The sequence below is a fragment of the Pantherophis guttatus genome, chromosome 2 (genome assembly GCF_059756535.1).
Source record: "Pantherophis guttatus breed Tessera chromosome 2, ASM5975653v1, whole genome shotgun sequence".
Classification (NCBI taxonomy): Eukaryota; Metazoa; Chordata; class Lepidosauria; order Squamata; family Colubridae; genus Pantherophis; species Pantherophis guttatus.
In genome coordinates, this window is record NC_142064.1 from 150,923,773 (window position 1) to 150,936,330 (window position 12,558).

Sequence of the window (12,558 nt, forward strand, 5' to 3'; positions counted from 1 at the left end):
GTGCATGTACAAAACCCTGTAGAAAGGCAGTTTTCTTCATATCATGCATAATAGCCTTATTATTGTTACTGATGCTGCTGTTTATCAAGGGACATCTGCAAAAAAATTTTATTTAAAAATTAACATTGCCAGAGTTTTTGAGACTCACTGTGCAGCATTTTACATACTATTCTTTTTTTAAATTTTTTTAAAATAATTTTTATTTCTCATAAACATGTCTTAAATGTAGTTTCTTATCCATTGTTAATCATACATATTCTCTTTTAACTTTCATATTAGTTCATTCTTCATCCTAAAAAATTTGAGTATATTCGGGGTTGCTCTTCTACCATTCCATCTCCCTTATTTTACAACAATCCTTCTCCTTCTCCTCTCTTTTCTTTCCTTCCCTTCTTCTATCCTCTTCTCCTTTCCTCTTTCCTCCTCTCCTTCCCCTTCCTTTCCCCCACTCCACCCTTCTTTCTCCTTTTTTAACCTTCTCTCCTACTCTTATTTCCCCTCCCTTTCTTCCTCTCCTTTTCCCTTTCTTCTGTTCCTCTCTCTCTCCTTCCTCTCTTCTCCACTCCTAGGATTTACTAGGATTATTGCAAAACACAGCTTCAAGCTTTGGAAAATTAACACCACCACTCATTCATTTATTTGAACCCTCAACTGTGTAAAGTGTTTATCAAGGTACATCTGCAGAAGTTTATTTAAAAATTAACATTGCCCAAGTTTTTGAGACTCATTGTGCAGCATTTTACATACTATTCTTTTCAAAAGGTGAAAAACCTGTTTTACCATGTTCTACACAAAGCCTTAGATCTATATTATTATGCATGAGTCTGCATTCTGTTTATCTTAATCTGTGATGTGCTGTTGTGGTGCTGAAAGGATAGCGCCTATTTTTAAAAGAGTTGTCAGGGCTTTAAAAAAAACAAACCAATGTCCCCCAAACTCTTTGTTGGGCCTGGAGTAATCCAGTTCTCATTTATTTGTTGAAATAAACTGAATCTGTATTATAACTCCAGAAGAAGATACAGATGGTTCTATGCCAAGCTGATTTTGAAGAATTATTCAGTTCTTTTCTTTGCATTGTTTTATTATGTAATGCAACTGCATTTATAGGAGAGATTAAATTTAATAAGGTCCAAATTCCCATTTCTTCAATAAAAGACATACTTCACCAGCTATGACCTTTTGGGAACATTTGTAAAAATTGTCTGAGGATGTCAATATCCCTCCATATCAAAAGCCATTTTCCACTGATATATTAGTTTTCAATGGGCAAGGTTTTTGTTTGACCAATTCTTGATTTAAAAACGCAATTTGACTGTATATTTCTAATATTACTTGGAGAAAATGGATATAATTTAAATGCAATTTTGGGGACACTTGGAATATAACAGAAACATGTCACAGTCAAAATGAAAAAGAAGTCCTTACATTTATAATGCAAGAGTAGTTCTATAAGTAGCTCTGCAAACTCTGTATTATTTGCTAACAATGACATACATCCATTGAGTTCTTCGAGCAGTATAGCTTAAGCCTGGGTCACATTGTTAAATTTTATTAAACCATTACAAGTGGTCCTTAACTTAGACCACAACCGAGTCCAAAATTGCTGTTACTAAGCAAGACAGTTGCCCCATTTTATGATCTTATTTTGCCACAGTTGTTAAGTGAATCATCCTCGACTTAACAACCACAATTGAGCCCCAAAATTCTGCTGCTAAGCAAGACAGTTGTTAAGTGAACTTTACCCCATTTTATCCTTCTTGCCATAATTGTTAAGTGAATCACAACAGTTCTTAAGTTAGTAACACAGTTGTTATGGAAATCTGGCTTCCCCATTGACTTTGCTTCTCAGAAATTTGCAAAAGGTGATGACATGACCTTGGGACACTGAAATTGTCATAGGTAAGAGCCAGTGGCCAAGGGTCCAAATTTTGATAACCATGGGGAAGCTGCAACAGTTGTAAATATGAAATCCAGTCATAAATCACATTTTTTTTCAGTACTGTTATAACTTCAAACGATCACTAAACAAATGGTTGTAAATTGAGGACTACCTGTACAGTCAAAATCAGAGTTCTGGACCAACATATGTTGCAACTCATAAAATGGTCATGTGACCAAGCACAACTGTAAAGTCAAAAGGAACAAATGTATGGAATATTTGTACATGACTTTTGCAACCTAATTATTTTTGTTTGCTATGTGATTTAGAAACCATATTAGGATAAAGTCTTCTAAGCTGGTTTGTCACATAGTTAAAGTCTTCATCAAGCAGAGAGGAGGGTATCTAACTGAGCAACATCAACCCATGATTTTATAAACTGCTGAAGAAGAGGGAATTTTCAGAGGTCCATGTCTTCTTCAGCCTGATCTTCTACTCTTAACTTGAAGAGATAATTTTTTTTTCTATTTCTCAACTGCTTACATGCCCTTTTGCCTATTACCTGTCACTTCAGAATTTATTGAATCTAGATTACTTACTTATACATTTCTTGTGAATCTGTTTTACTGGCAATTATATGGACAACATGTTCATCTGGGTAGTTTTATGGTAAAGTTTATGAAGAGCTATGCAAACATCTTATTCTGGTTTCTCTGGAGGGAAGAAGAAAGAGATGGGAAAGTCTGAAGATGTTAGAAACATAATGTTTCCCGAAAATGAACATTTTCCCTTAATCTGCTACTTTTGAAAAACTTGTAACTCAAGATCTGAAGTACAGGATAGTCCTTGATTTATTACCACAATTGGGGCCAGAATTTCAATTGCTGGACATTTAGCGAGTCATCACACAACAGGACCCAATTTTACAATCATTTTTACCACAGCTGTTAAGTGAATCATGAGATGATTAAGTGAGTCCAGCTTTGCCAATTGACTTTGCTTGTCAGAAGCCAATTGGGAAATTTCAAATCATAATCATATGGCCACAAGACATTTCAGCTGTTATAAATGTGAGCCAGTTGATAAATACCTGAATTGTGACCATGTGACTGCAAGAATGGTGCAATGGTTGTAACTTCAAGGATGGGCCATAAGTTACTTTTTTTTGAGCCCATTGTAACTTTGGATTGGACTATTGTTAAATGAACAGTCATAAATTGAAGATTATTTGTAAAATTCAAAAAATAAAAATTATTGATAATTTACCTGGGATTCATATATCTAGTTGATAATTCAACCAATCTTTTTTTCCAATGTACATAAAAGGGGCAATATTTAGCAGTTGCTATTTGCAATTATTTTATTATAAATATTAATAAGATTTTTAAGAACCTGTTTTCCAATTAATAGGAAGAAACTACAAGTAATTCATTAAAATTGCAATCATATCATCACTTGAATGAGTGTAAGACCATTGTAGAACTGTGGTATAACAAATAAGAGACATATGGATTGCAAAAAATCGGTAAACCAGGAGATGATGACAAAAATTTAGCACTTCTTATCTCTTTGATGCCACCTGGCAGTTGCCTGGATTTTGGCAGCCTGGATATTGTATCTCTGATAATTCTGCAATTAGTTCTCATCACATTCATGGGCTTTGATTCCAGGAAATTGTTTATAGGATTGAGGTTTTAAAAAAAGGTAACTAAATTTAAAATTCCAGGAAAGTATCCAGAGATCATTCAGATTTTTCAAATCTCCCCATTGAAAACTTCTCTTCTATTGAAAAGATTTTGGCTAGCATACTTTCTCTGTGAAGTTATAATGGTGAAAAAGACTTGAGAAATATGGTGAAGACAGGCTGTCTAGTTTGGTAAGAGAGGACATGGCCCACAATTGTATAATGAATGAAGAAAGAGACTCAGGAGAGGCCCTCCCTGACTTCTCAGACTGTAAAACAGACGGTGGAAGAATTGTACTTTCAGACCTGCAAGATTCTGTTAATGTTTCCTTAAAATAGAATCAGCTCATCTGGTCGTGTTTCCTATTTGGTCTTCCTGGGAAAGCTGACAGTGGAAAGATCCAGAACAGGCCTTCTTTGCCATTATTCCATGGATGCTCCAGTTTTCGTGAAGCCCTTTTCTATCATTGACCATCACTCAGAAGAAAAAAGACATTTGCCTATTCTGAAATTGTTCTTTTCCAACCTTTAGTGAGGGAAAATTAAATTGAAAACAGATTTTATGGTCAAATTTTTGCAGGTGTGAGAAAAATGGGTAAAGACATCAGAAAAGAACTCTTCTTCAACAGTTAATAGTTTTAAGAGTGCATAGAGCCTTAAGGAGACATAGATCAGTCACTTGGGTGGCCTCAGTCTTGTACATTGTGCAGGTCTTGATGTCATTTACAAAGAAAGGATACCCTCAATATAGAATTAGGATTATTCTTCATCATGAATTTAAACCTAGGTATAAATGAGGACAGCATGTGAAGCATATTCAGCTTCTAGTCTGGAATAGTAATTTTTAGCATGAATTATTTGGGAGTATTTCCTAGCACTGGGCATTTGCTTTTTCTATTTAAAATCAGCAAGACCTAATGTGTTTTATTGCAAATTATAGGAAAAACAGACAAGCTCTCTCCTATGAAAGAAACAGTATCGTCTTGCTACATTCAGCTTCATTTATCAGAGATCGTGCTTTTTTCTTCCTATAACTGAAATGCTTCCAATATTATAATATTATATGTAGTTACTTCGGTTGCATAGATGTTAACATAGTTACCTTAGCAAACAAAAACTTTCATTTGACTGTAATTTTATCATTTGAAAAGAAGGTCCGTAGGGCATATCCACACTAACTTTGAGCAGTTCCTACTGCAGGCTGATGCTGGCAGGACTCTATCTTTAAAAAAAATTCTGCCCAAGTTGGGGTGAACATCATCTGGAAATCACTGCTTTCATAGAAGAGCAGAAAAACTCATGCAGATATTGCATCCATTCCTGTCCTCCAGAATATGGTAGCCTGTACTTCCTAGAAGCTATAACATAAAATCATAGGATTGGAAGGGACTTTGGACGTTTTCTAGCCCAACCCCCTGCTCAAGGCAAGAGACCTTATAACATCCCACTCATATAGTTGTCCAGTTTATTTTTGAAAACTTCCAGTGGCAGAATACCCAGAACTCCAGGAGGCAAATTATTCCATTGATCAATTATTCTCATAGTGAGGAAATTTCTCCTTAGTTCTATGTTGGATCTGCCTTCCAGCAGAGCAACCTGACAGTATGAATGGAAAAAAAAATATATCTTTTTTTTAAAAAAGCCCTGTCCTGACTTAACATTCTGTTCTCTGAATGTAGAACTTTTTCCAGTCTTAAGTCTTTTGATTTGCACTAAACTTAACTATCCAAAATTCCTTGAACATAACTTATTTCTAGCCAGATCTGTTTGTACACAGTTCGCAATTTAAAGATTCCCATTGTTCTGTGATGCAATATATATATATATATATAGGGGTTGGCTATTTTGAGGTTTAATTATGCTTTATTTGACTGTGCAGACATTTAGGCTGCAGAAATGGAAAATTAGAGAACTTATTTCTGCAGTACTCCACAATGCTGCCTGCAGTTTTAAATCTGTCAGCTCATGAAAGCTTTAGCATGTACTTCAATATGCTTAATGGCCTAGCAATATGTCATGAATTAACATAATGGATAAGACAAAAACTTGAAGGAGGGACAATTATCAGTCGCCAGTTCCATACATTAGACATTTTAGTCTGAAGTAACTATATGTATCCTGTTTCCCAGAAAATAAGACCCAACTGGAAAATAAGTCCTAGCATGATTTTTCAGGATGCTTATAATATAAGCCCTACCCCCTACCCCCAAAATAAGCCCCAGTTAAGATTGTCAGCCAGATGGATGCATTTAGTACTGTATTTCCCCCAAAATAAGACCTAACCAGAAAATAAGCCCTAATGCATCTTTTGGAACAAAAATTAATATGACCCGGTCTTATTTTCAGGGAAACACAGTAGCTGTTGCCCTATGCATAATTTTATCTTATATTGAATTTTTTTTTTTTAATCCATTACAGAATCTATAGAACCTAAGCTAGTCTAAAGTAGTTTCCTGATTATATCTTCATTTCAAAAACTCAACAGTTCCTTTTCAGCAGTTAAAAGAATGATGTGTTCAGTCATCTCATAATTTATGCAATGTGCGTGCAAGTATGTAGGCAAGAACAGGTAAATAACTTCAATTCTTTTCACTTTTGGGCAACCCTGCAATCTCATTCTGCTGTTTTCCTCTGCAGTGCAAGCCAAGGTTATATTTCTGCTTTTTTAAAAAAATAAATTTGTCTAGTTCTTCAGAAAATTAGTGACCTAATTGTCCATTCACTATTTCCTGATAAGTTGTAAAGTACAGTAAAATGGATGAAAACAAATCCAGTTTATTTGTTTTAGAGTTTAGGAATCTTTTTTTTTAAATTTGATTTGATTTATATGCCGCCCTTCTCCGGAGACTCAGGGCGGCTTACAATGCGTTAAGCAATAGCTGTCATACTTTTGTATATTTATACAAAGTCAGCTTATTGCCCCCACAATCCGGGTCCTCATTTTACCTACCTTAGAAAGGATGGAAAGCTGAGTCAACCTTGAGCCTGGTGAGATTTGAACTTGCAGTAATTGCAGGCAGCTGATGTTAATAACAGTGCTTTAGTCTGCTGCGCCACCAGGGCATCTTAATATGGCAAGGTACACAATTCCTTCTCTGTTCTGTGAGAGGATATGGACACTTGTTCTTTCTTCATTTTTATCCATATATCTATCTTTCATTTCCTATTTATTTAGGAAAGTTGTGTGATTGCAAAAGTAATAATCAGTGGTGGAATCAAACTTTTTAAGCAACGTATGGAATGCAGTTTGTCTGTCTGTCTGTCTATCTCTATCTATCTATCATCTATCTATCTATCTATCTATCTATCTATCTATCTATCTATCTATCTATCTATCTATCATCTATCTATCTATCTATCTATCTATCATCATCTATAATCTATCTATCTATCTATCTATCTATCTATCTATCTATCTATCTATCTATCATCTATCTATCTATCTATCTATCTATCTATCTATCTTTCATTTTCTATTTATTTAGGAAAGTTGTGTGATTGCAAAAGTAATAATCAGTGGTGGAATCAAACTTTTTAAGCAATGTATGGATTGCAGATTTACCGGTGGAACATTCATTCCAAAATATTTTAAATTACTGCAAAAAGTATTCTCACCATGGTAATGACTTGTCATTTTAAACAACTCCTCTGACTGGAGTAATGCAGTTTCAATAGTGATGGCAAACATTATTGAATATTAAATAAAATGTCCCCTGAAATTATTTATCATCAATGATTGGGTTTGAGGATGGTTTAAAATCAGGTCACTAAATCCATTATGAATAACAAACATGTCCCTGCTTAGGTAACAGATTTTGATGTGATTTGAGGGCCAGTTTCTACAGTTTACTAGAAATCAGTCTCACTGCAAGCTTGTGAGGTAGGGGTGAGGGATAGTTTTGGGAATTTAGGCATTCTACTATAATGAAAGTAATAATTACAAGCAGAATCAGCTAGATCAGTCCACAATTTTGGATGTTGATGTTTTCTATTGATATCTGAGCATTATTTTGCCTCTGGCCAAAGATTGGTTTTAATGTGTTTCGAACCAATTAGGGCTAGAGTAAGTGGGTGTTTGTAGCTAAGAAGGTGCAAGCGCTCTGTACGTGGCACCTGTGAGTTGGGCTGTTTCTGAAGAACGGCGTAGCGCTCTTCTGAAAGAGCATTAAACCCAAAGAGCATTAAAAGTAACCCAGCTGACAGGTAGGTAGCAAAGGGGAAGGGCCTAAGATGGTACAGGAGGGAATAAATAATCAACCAATCAATCACTATTCATATTAACAAGTGCTGCATGAGGACAACAATGCCAGAAGAAAGTCCAGGTCTTCCTGTTGCCAGAAGTACCTAGACGTAACCTGTGGAAGCTTCAAAGAAGTAGATAAACTGGCATCCTTCTTCCACCAAAATAATAAAAACAAGTAAACTTTATAGCTACGTGAAACCCTTTTTGGCAGAATAGTGGAAAATCTGCAATACACCCAATAAATTTAGAAGCAGGACATACCTCCTTTTCTTGGTTTAAATGAACCTTGGGTGCACAGGATGTTTTAAAATTAGGTCTACCCTTCTTCCAAAAAAAGTATTAAACCTATCTTCATAAGGAGACCATACCATCAATGATGAAGTTTGCAAAAGCATATCAAAAGCAAAATTGTATCAGGATAGGAGAAAACACTATAGTTTAAAACTGAAGCAGCTAAATATGACATTAAGCTGCCTCAGTTATGGATGAGATTGTGACAAAGACAACATCTGGAGGCCATGCAACACAGGAAAGTTTACCAGGAATCTGTTTATGGCATTATTACAGACAAATGAGGATGAACTATGAAACAGTTCCTCTCCTTTCCTCCCCTCCCCTCCCACTTCCTAGAAAACATTTGCCACTACCATGAAGTATTTAGATAGTCACAACACTGATTAATGCTCAAGTATCATAGAAAAATGCTCTCCGTCAGCAACAGCACAATTTAAGAAACGTGGTATGTCAATCTGAAAGCTGAGTTTATCTGTGCATTTCTGATCAGAAATATCACGGATATATAAAGCCTTGCTTTAAAATGAGGCTATTGTACTTATCACAATTTATGTGTCCTCAAAGAATGCATTGACTTCTTGGAAGACAACAAGATCTCCATGCAATAATGCTTCATCCCTTCTCTGCCCATTATTAAGCAAAAAAACTGAGGCAGACAATGGTCCAGCGTGTTTTGTGTTTCTTTGTTATGTTCTTGAATGGGAAGTAGGCTTTGAGGTTACTGAAGTCTTCATAAACAGTTCAGGGCATGTATGGAGAACAATGTCCTCAGAATGGTGTTAGGTGGGTAAGAACAAAGAGAAACAAATTTCTGTTTTGAAAAGCGTGGAGAAATTCAGTGACGGTAATTGGGTCCAGATTAGCAGCAATATCATGGTATGGTTGGATTTCACTTGTTGACATTTGTGCTTCAAGCTCTCAGATTGGTCTGCAATGAAGGAGAGAGATGGCAGAGTTCTTCAGGAATGTTTGCTAACAATGTGTTGCAAGATAACTTCATCCATTTACCATTTGCCTGGGAGTGAAGATTCCTTGTTTCTCCTTTCCTCAGGATACGGTGTGACGTCACTGCTCCCAGCTTGTTTATCCCTTCTTATAGCATTACTGGCTTCCTTCCAAATTGTTTTATGTTATCTGTGCTTCCTGCGCTGAGTCAAACTACAGTAAACATGACAGCTACCCTGTTATGCTAAAAGATGCAAGAGCCACAAACTCTTGTAATATTGTGCTTCATCCATCCATGTGAGTAAACCACTTGGAGTTTCTGCCGTCCTTCATGTTTAAAGTCTTCCAGTGATGTTCCATTCAGGTAAATCCATTTGGCACTCCAAACTACTATATAACCCACATACCAATTCTCCTATCTCTAAAGCAGGGGTGCTATTCAGCAGGTTCTGACAGGTTCTGGAAAACCGGTAGCAGAAATCTTGAGTAGTTCGGAGAACCGGAAAATACCACCTCTGGCTGGCCCCAGAGTGGAATGGGAATGGAGGTTTTGCAATATCCTTCCCCCTGGAGTGGGGAGGGAATGGGGATTTTGCAGTATCCTTCCCCTGGAGTGGGGTTGGATGGAGATTTTGTAGTATCCTTCTCCTGGAGTGGAGTGGGAATGGGGATTTTGCAGTATCCTTCCCCTGGAGTGGGGTGGGAATGGAGATTTTGCAGTATCCTTCCCCTGCCATGCCCACCAAGCCATACCACGCCCACCAAGCCACACCCACATAACCGGTAGTAAAAAAAAATGAATTCTAAACTACTCTGAAGTATTGTTAACTTAAATGTTAAATACAAAAAGGCTCAGCAAAAACAATTTATTTAATTCCTAAATTAGTGATTTCAGTACATACACACATTCCTGTTCATTCAGTGGAGAGTTAAACTTTATTCTGAAATGTTCTAACTGGATGAAACTGCATTTAGTTCAGTGGGATATCTTCCAGCAATTCTTTAAAAAAACAACCTGCAATAAACAGTGTAGAGATTATTACACATTAGACTGTAATACATTAACTTCTCAAGGGTCAGTTGTATCTTAGCAAGGCTAAGAAAGTTTTGTTTTTCAAAACATTTTTCAGGAGTTACTCAATGGCAATAATCAGATTCCAAGGCTCCTTTAGGCTGATTTTACTGCCCTTCTTGTTATTTCTACTGTTTCATTTGTATATCCCATTTAAGGCCTTTATGATAAAATCTACCCACTCATTTCATTATGTTTGCTTTTGGGGAATAAAATGAATCTCTGACTGACCTGAAAACAATATAAAGCAAAGTTGTTTCAAACCGGAATTAATGAGGGGTCGAACAGTTGACTTGGTAGCCTATTAACCTATTTGCTTGCTATAAAACCAATGACTATATAACACACACAGAATATTGTTTGCATCTGCTATATATATTGTCCTTCTTGCAGAGAACCGAGTACTGTATATACCAATTTCCTCACCTATTGTTTGTGATATTTAGACTAAGAGATTTTGGAAGGTCAGTAGAGAACTGTATAACTTAGTAGAGAATTAAACCCACTGTTCCCCACTTAAAAGCCAACTCTTACACCGAACTTGTTTGGTGTCAAAACAAGTTTATTCATGATGAAGATGTGAAACAATACTTAATGTTGAGGAATATTGTAGTTCTCCTAGAGAAAACCAATCAATCAGTCAAGCAATGTTGTAGCTCAGCAATCCTGAGTACCTCTAATAGATGTCATAGTAAATATGGCTTCTTTGTCCCTATTGTAGATCATTATTATGTAGAGATAATGTTAAAACATATATCAGTTTGCAGTACAGGTAAGAGCTTTAAGAATTATTATTTTCTCTGGGAGGAAGAAATGGATGGATGGATAAGAGGGAGGGAGAGAGAGAGGAAAGAAGGAAGGAAGGGAGGAAAGAAGGAAGGAAGGGAGGAAGGAAGGCCAGCAGGCAGGTAGGCAGGCAGGCAGGCAGGCAGGCAGGCAGGCAGGCAGGCAGGAAGGAAGGAAGGAAGGAAGGGAGCAATGTTTGAAATCTTGTTTTTTAAAAAAAGGGTTATCCACAAAAGTTCAGTATATTACTTGTAATTGTACATCATATTGACTGTAGACATAACACGACTGACATCACTCTCCATGGAAAATATTATGAGCACACCATACATGAACAAATATGAAAGAGAACAGAACGCGATATTTCAAAATGAAATCTTGAAAGCATTTGGCTTGTGTGTTTGCAAATGAGGAATGACAATGGGTTCAGAATTTGGATACAGCTTCAACTTCACAGTGCTTGATGAAAAACATTTAATGACATTTCAGACTGATATAATTGTATATATTCCAAACTTGAGATTCTAATATGTGAATTAATGTACAAGGATTATTTTGCCATTGGAGTTTAAAAGTTAGAACTTTGAATGAAATTTGTGTTTTAGTGATCACGTGAAACTATTTTATATGTTGTAGAATATAAATAACCTGGCTTGTCAAAATGGCATCATTGAGAAGAAACTTCCCTCCCTCCCTTTTTCCTTCCTTGACAATGCCCAAAATGGCCTAAAATTCCGTTTTCTCCATACCATAGAGGACTACTATCTCAAGTTAGTGAAGTATTTTGGTATCTGAAGTTTGAGGAATGTATTGCAGTATGCACTTTCATAAATTAATCAGGTGAAATGACCTGAGATCATGACAGTATTTCTTGCAATGAGTCTACAAAATGCGATAAAACCTCCTTGTACTTTCTTATAAATTACGTTCCACTCCATTTGTGTACACTTCTCCCCAATGCCCAGCAGTGAGATGACTAAAATGTTGCAAGGTCATTTATTTAGAACTTACTTTCAAGGAAACATGGGTGATAAGGTTAGGTAACTGAATCTGACTGGTGGGTCAGATTAACTTGCCCATGTGCTTCAGACAGCCGGAGGTCAAAAGCCTGATGGAGTAGAAACTTTATTCTCTGATGCCTTTGATTTCTTTCTGTACTTTCCTCCTCCACCTCTCAGTTCTTATGGTAATAAATGCTTAATTCTCAGAGTGTTGGAGAGAAGGTGATAGAACAAATTGCATTACGTTTCATTACTTTGAGATTTATTGTTATGTGCCACTTGGTAGTCTATAGCTATATTAATAAATAAACACCATCTTGCTGAGTTTGCCCCAGGCAATTTCTATCCAGGTTTGTGTTTGTTGTGTCAGCACAGAAGAAAGATATAGTGTGGTTTTTTAAAAAACCTTTTGTATTAAACTAAACTTGAAAAAAAGTTTGTTTTATAACTGGGTCACTCTTTTAGTCACCCAATATTATTATTTAATTAAGTTTAATTTGCTAAAGCGATAGTCCTGTTACTAATATGGCAACCCTATGCCTGTTTGCTCAAGAGTAAGTCCGCCAATGTTTGACTGGGTTTATTCACCAATTCACTGAGTAGAATCAAAAGATATGATACGATTACGGAAGCCCATAGAAAGGACTTGTGGCA

The 12,558-nt window shown here is 36.2% G+C and overlaps 1 protein-coding gene across 3 annotated transcripts in view; it reads left to right on the forward strand.

Moving 5' to 3' along the window:
* KCNJ16 (potassium inwardly rectifying channel subfamily J member 16) overlaps positions 1-12,558 on the forward strand; it is a 46,495-nt gene that overhangs the window by 11,212 nt on the left and 22,725 nt on the right. The window contains exon 1 of one of the 3 annotated variants that reach the window (XM_034412712.3): positions 9,164-9,409. The exons of the other annotated variants lie outside the window; for them this stretch is intronic. The gene's annotated coding sequence lies outside the window, so the exon portion shown is untranslated. Of the gene's footprint in view, positions 1-9,163; positions 9,410-12,558 lie in introns of those variants that run through there. 3 annotated transcript variants of the gene reach the window in all.